The sequence below is a fragment of the Chelon labrosus genome (assembly GCF_963514085.1).
Source record: "Chelon labrosus genome assembly, chromosome: 16".
NCBI lineage: Eukaryota > Metazoa > Chordata > Actinopteri > Mugiliformes > Mugilidae > Chelon > Chelon labrosus.
In genome coordinates this window covers 26,981,763-26,989,067 of record NC_140349.1, presented here as the reverse complement: position 1 = coordinate 26,989,067, position 7,305 = coordinate 26,981,763, and positions in this window count along the sequence as shown.

Sequence of the window (7,305 nt, the reverse complement as noted above, 5' to 3'; positions counted from 1 at the left end):
AGTCTCCTCTGAACAGTCGATGCAGAGATGTGTCTGCTACTAGAACTCTGTGTGGCATCTGGGCTCTAATCTGAGGTGCTGTTAACTTGCGATTTCTGAGGGTCACTCAGATGAACTTATTCCCAGCAGCAGAGGTGACTCTTGGTCTTCTTTTCCTGGGGCGTTCCACATGTGAGTCAGTTTCGTCGTAGCACTTGATGGTTGTTGCAACTGCACTTGGGGACACATTCAAAGGTTTTGCAATTTTCCAGACTGACTGACCTTCAGTTCTTAAAGTAATTATGGACTGTCAGTTCTCTTTATTTAGCTGATTGGTTCTTGCCATAATATGAATTCTAACAGTTGTCAAATAGGGCTGTGAGCTGTGTGCCAACCTGACTTATGCACAACACAACTGATAGATATAACTGAGATGTATCTGCAGTAAAGCTAACTCGCAACTTCAATTGCAAAGACAATGCTGTGACTAAACATATACTGTATGTGTTTAGAGATACTTTAATTCTTGACTAAAACCATACACATTCAAGAATAATAACAATAATGTCACAATGATCCTTTATGTTTTGGTACATTTTACATTGGGACACATGTCCCAATGACACAAACTGACATTAGAATAGAATAGAATAGAATAGAATGGAATAGAATTTATTGCCATTTGCACAGTTACAAGAAAGTACAGGCACGTTGGAATTCTTGTGCGAAGTTCCCTGAGTCAGTTAGGTAGCAGCAGAGACTTTCACTCTGTTTAAGTATAACAATATAAAAATACACAGTAGATTATTACACATAAGGTTATTACACTGGAATTATTACACATTGTGGTGAAGAAAAGAATAGGTCTCTCTATAACAGAGACTCATAGACAGAGGAGGTGGGTTGAGGTAAGAGAGAGACAGTCCACTATGAAGGAATGACTTTCCTGTAACAGTATTCCATCACCTGGCTTGTAATGCCTATATCTGGATTTCTCCTGGGGATGGACAGGGTACAGAGCCAGCGGGAGAATATCTTACTAATTCCCCTCCAGGGCCCAGTTGAGTTATTAATAAACATCTTTTGGCTGACATTGTCAAGTGGATTAGACTAAGTGACTCTGTTAGCAGCTATGCACACAAGTAGACGTGGGTGCAGAGAAAAAAGAAAGGAACAGAATGATGACTCAATCGGTCTCAGTTGTATATCTTTAAGATTCTTTAGGATTCTTGAAAATAAAACCATTGTGCAGTCTATAAGTTAAATAAGTGATCTTTATAAGTTAAGAGGTTCAAAATAGTGTTCTTCTGCACCAGTCATTGTTATTTACCACAACCTACTGGCTAGAGATACACTATATTGCCAAAAGTATTAACTCACCCATCCAGATAATTGAATTCAGGTGTTCCAATCACTTCCATGGCCACAGGTGTATAGAATCAAGCACCTAGGCATGCACACTGCTTCTACAAACATTTGCAAAAGAATAGTTCGCTCTCAGGAGCTTACTGAATTCCAGCATGGTACTGTGATAGGATGCTACCTGTGCAACAAGTGGAAGCAAATGGGAATGACAGCAACTCAGCTATGAAGTGGAAGGCCACGTAAAATGACAGAGGGGGGTCAGGGGATGCTGAGGCGCATAGTACACAGAGGTCGCCAACTTTCTGCAGAGTCAATCGCTACAGACCTCTAAACTTTGTGTGGCCTTCAGATTAGCTCAAGTACAGTGTGTAGAGAGCTTCATGGAATGGGTTTCTATGGCCGAGCTGCTGCATCCAAGCCATATATCATCAAGTGCAATGCAAAGCATCGGATGCAAAGCACGCCGCCACACTTTGTAGGAACAGTTTGGGGATGTCCCCTTCCTGTTCCAACATGACTGAGCACCAGTGCACAAAGCAAGGTCCATAAAGACATGGATGAGTGAGTTTGGTGTGGAAGATCTTGACTGGCGTGCACATAGTCCTGACCTCAATGCGATAGAACACTTTTGGGATGAATTAGAGCGAAGACTGCGAGCCAGGCCTTCTCGTCCAACATCAGTGTTTGACCTCACATATGCGTTTCTGGAAAAATGGTCAAAAATTTTCATAAACACACACCAGAAGAACTGAACTGAAGTTAATTAAACCCTATTGATTAAGAACGGGATGTCACTTAAGTTCATATGCGTGTAAAGGCAGATGAACGAATACTTTTGGCAATATAGTGTATTTTTAGCAGTTTCAGCTTTTTAACAGTTTTCAGTTGAGCACAGACAAGCAATGCAATCACTGGTGCCTTTCTCAGGCAATAAAAATGTATGTGGCGTTGGACGAGCAGAGCAATAAGTTCTGGGAAAATGGAGACTTCAGGTAGGAGAGCTGTCATCCTGGAGTCTATAGATGGGAAATTACAGGTGTTCCATGGTTCGCCACCAACCCCTTCATGTTTCTAACCAATTTTCCCCACTCCTAGTCAGATGTATCTATGCCAGATGTGTTTTTATCTCATGCATCCTGCTGCTCTCTTCTCTCCCTTTTAAGTCTCAAGCAGATGGGTTCTGCTCAAGGTTTCTTCCTTTTAAAGAAGAGTTTTTGCTTGCCACTCTCGCCTTTGTGCTTGCTCTGGGGGTTTCAGACTGGGTTTTGAAAAGCACCTTGAGACAATTTATATTGTTATTGACTATATATAAATAAAATTGAATTGAACTTACAAATACAAATACAACTGAGGCCCAAATCGAATTTGGTCAGGTGCAATAACTAGCAACTCTGGTTACGTTAATGAGCTGTAGCTCAGCATGTTAGCCGGGTAAATTCAACGAGGAGTCTATTATAATTAGGTTTTGCTGTATTAACTCGTTTTCTGGAGTTTGCTTTCTAACTTTGTTAAACATATGCGGTAATATTAAGCTAATTTGCTATTTTGTTTAGGCTTGGACATCAAGTGAATGTGGCTTCCCCGTGAAATGTGCATGAGTAGGACAGAGTAGGACAGCTTGTGAAAGCATATAAGGATGTTAAGATTTCAGTGGCTTTCCCTGTTGTGATTTTTCCCCCTCTCTTATTTATACTGTACACTGAAAAAAAAAGGCTGTTGGATTTACATGAAAGAAGTATGTACATCGGTTGCACATATTAAAGTTATGTTTCTTTAAAATTATTTATTTACGTTAAATATACTGAATTACTTTTTGTTAAAGAAACATGACTTTTGTATGTTAATTCAACAATTTTCTTTAATGTTAAGTGTATTCAATTACTCTATGTTAAACCAACATAATTTTTTTAAATGTTACTTTAAAGCTTTTTTATGCGTGTTATATTCAATTAGCATCTGTTAAAGCAACATAAGCTTTTTACATAAATTACACACACTGTTGTTCTGTTAAATCTACCTGACCCGGACAAGTAAATCTTAGGGGCCGTCCACACAGAAACGCTTTTTGGTGTAAACGCATTTGTTTTGCATCGTTTTGGCCGATCGTCCACACGAATCCTGTAAACGCATAGCCCTAAAACGCACTTTTTTGAAACTGGGTCCCAGGGTGGAAAAATTCGAAAACGCACCTCTTGCGTTTCTGTGTGGACAGCGAAAAACGGAGAGAAACGCATACGATGTTGTCATCGCCACCATCGCCACACCCCTCGAGCAGCCTTCCACCTCTTATATCCCGCGAGACGTCGCATAACAACATCAACAACAATGGCGGACTACATGCTCGTGTTCCTGCTGGAGAAGATATTGAGCCTATTAGGGTTACCAGGGCAAAATATCATTTCTCCTTGAGTTTGGTTTCTTCTAAAGCCGATTTGTAAACAGCGCTCAAGCTTTATGCGCATGCTCCGCCTCTTCCTCTCCGTTTTTTGGTGAATTTCTGAAACTGAAACAGCGCCACCTATAGGCCTGGAATATGAAGTAGCGTTTTCAGTCTGTTGTGGACGCGGATATTCTTGAAATGATGCCATTGAAAACGGAGAGGGAAAAGATCGTTTTCGTACGTGTGGACGTGGCCTTACACTATTAAGTTATAAAGCTTTTGCATACCTTACTCATCCATTGCATGATAAAATTATTTCTGTGCACAGCATATATGCCACAGATAAAGAAAGTATAAATAAAAGGCAGTGCAAGTATTTGTCCAAACTCCAGTACAACAGCAACAAAAGAGCAACCATGGTCCATGGCAACAGCTCACTCACAGTCTGTTTTTGAGAATTTGGGCTTTCTTAGAGAGCGTGTTTTCGCCCAGCTTCATCACAACTTTCTGAAGCACTTCAAAAAATACTTCAGTTCAGGAACCCTCCTGAAGGTTCAAAGCATGCATTAGGCCAAATAACATGGCAGCATCTAATGCAATGTTGTCCAGATCATGCAGTACCACCTGGCCTTCCAAGACAACCACAGTGTCTTCAGGTTTACTGGTAGCATCATGTCTAACGACATATATTCCCCCACCATGGTCTCCTCAATCCTCGATCCTTGAACGAGGGCTTCATCTTCTGCCTGCAGAGCGCACACAAAAGTAACAAAGTGAGATCAAACAAAACACACTAATATACACTTGAAACATTATACTGAATGTCTGCACTAATAATATACAAATCTCTGAATCCCTCTGAATATTTTATAATAAACCAATATTTTAATAAATATTTTAATTATCAGTTAATCTAAGGATTATTTTCTCAATTGTTTTGTCTATAAATGACAGAGAACACTGAAAAATGTAAGATGTGTAACATCTTTAAATTGCTTGTTTTTTTAATACCAACAAGAGTCTAAGAGTCTAATCATATATGATAAAGGAAACAATGATTTTTTTTTTTTTGAGATTGCAAGAAGCAATTAAATTATTATCAAAGGAGCTGCAGAGGCATTTTTGACTAGTCGATTCATTCATTAATTGTGTCCGCTCTACCAGAATGTATATCTAAAGTACACTGAAAAAAAAGGCTGTTGGATCTACATGAAAAAAGTATGTACATCGGTTGCACATATGTTTCATTAAAATTATTTATTTACGTTAAATATACTGAATTACTTTTTGTTAAAGAAACATGACTTTTGTATGTTAATTCAATAATTTTCTTTAATGTTAAGTGTATTCAATTACTCTATGTTAAACCAACATATTTTTTGTAAATGTTACTTAAAAGCTTTTTTATGCTTGTTATATTCAATTATCATCTGTTAAAGCAACATAAGCTTTTTACATAAATTACACACACTGTTGTTCTGTTAAATCTACCTGACCCGGACAAGTAAATCTTACACTATTAAGTTATAAAGCTTTTGCATACTTTGCTCATCCATTGCATGATTTCTGTTACTTAAATAAATCCATTTTGTACATCCTTCTGTCTGATCTAACCTAAGCTCTTATTTACAGCATTTACCATGAAATTTCCAAAAACAAATAAGACATAAAGAAAAACTTTTACTTTTTACTAGTGATTTTATTTTGTCAAAGAAGACTGCAAGGTACATTTTGGAAGAAAATGAAAACACAGCATATATGCCACACACTGAAAAAAGGGGAAAAGGGGGATTGTTCAATTTACATGTATACATTTCGTATAGTAGACATGATTGAGTTATGTTCTCCTCTGAACATGCTTCAATCATGTATATGTATAATCATGTTGAGCAATCCTGGATGCTTGTATTAAGATGCTGAACTTCTTTGTAATAAACCTTTTTATATACAATGAAGACGGTGTCAGCGGAGATCTTTTCCTTCATCATCTTCACATCATCACCGACGAATAAACCACAATGTATATCCCTTAAATCTTGGTGGATGCCAAGTCTACAAGTCTCAGTCATGTTAAGAAAACAGAAAATAGTTGTTTCCTCTGGAAACTCCGCCCCCTCAGAAAACTTCTGCAGGAATTTTGGCCGCCATATTTTCACCCTCACTGGACAAATTGAAGTGGACTTGGAGAGTTATGGACAAGGTAAGGACAATTAAAACTTATCAAATGTTTGTCAGATTTCAAGGTAGTCACTTTAGACATACGGTTTTCATAAAGCCGTTTTTTTTTTTTTATCAGCCAGGAACATTGAGCAACATGAATAAGACGATGTTAGCTAACATTTACTGGAGTTTACGTTTAGTGGAGAGCAGGGGCGGACTGGGGGAGGGAAGTGGGCCGGGAGTCATTGACAGACTGGCCCACTTCATGCGCGGCGTGGTGAGCCAGCCAGCCAGCAACACAAGTTTCATGTACCTTGATGAATAGAACTGCATTTGATGTTGTTTTGGACCATAATCATATAGTAATCATTAACCTGAACCCTTAAGTAGCCTACAGTAAAATAATTACAGCAGTAGCCTATAGTGATTTTACAACATGTAGTGATTTTAATGCAAACAGGTCATTGATACAATCAAATTTGGCTGAGCAATTTGCCAGGCTGTAAGAACTGAATGACACTGACTGTCCACAGGGGTGGGCAATTATTTTTCTCAAGGGGCCACACGAGAAACCGTAAATACAGTATCTTGAAGGGGCGTGCCAATAGGCTGAACTCAATTCTGTGCCTGCAGCATGGGTATGTTTTATTTTGTGCTGGTGTTTTTAGTAAAGGCATGATCAAGAAAGCAATAAGTCATACTTAAAGCTTGAAATGCTTTATTAACAATGAACACATTCTCTTATAAAGTGCAGTTAGTTAAATCTTAAATGAAATCTGTACCAATGAACTTTTAAAATATGAACATGTTTATTTATTAACTGTTAATCTATTAGTATAATTTGTTTTTTTAAATGACCATATATAATATTTATATTGGCAAATACTACTGTATTTTAAATAAGTGATCATTTATAAACCACACCTGTCAAACTCAAGGCCCATAACTGTATCAGGCAAGATAATATTTTATATCTATCACTACTGACCCGCAGGTGTTTTGCGTGCATCAGGCAGGTATGTCAATTAGCTCCTCCTCCCAACTTTATTAGGCTCGTTTGAGATGTCTGCGCCTGTCTGAGGCTTAGGTGCATACGTCAACGTGAACTTACGCCGACTGTAGGGGTGGAGCATAAAACGGCTGCAGACAAGTCGGACACGGTCTACTTCGTGTAAACAATGGCGGATCTTGCGGTGTTTGCATTCGTTGTTGCCGACGAAATAGAAGCTTTGGAGTTACCGGAATTTATACCCGTGTTACAACAACAAGAAAACCTCGAAGAACGAAGGTGATAAAAACAGTTTACATGCTGCTTTATTTGTGATGTTATGTTACAGGCCTACGTAATTTCTGTGATTCTAACTCTACCTCTTGTAAGGCTGTCATGTTCTCTCCATGGAGTTGAGTGTGGAGTCGCGGTA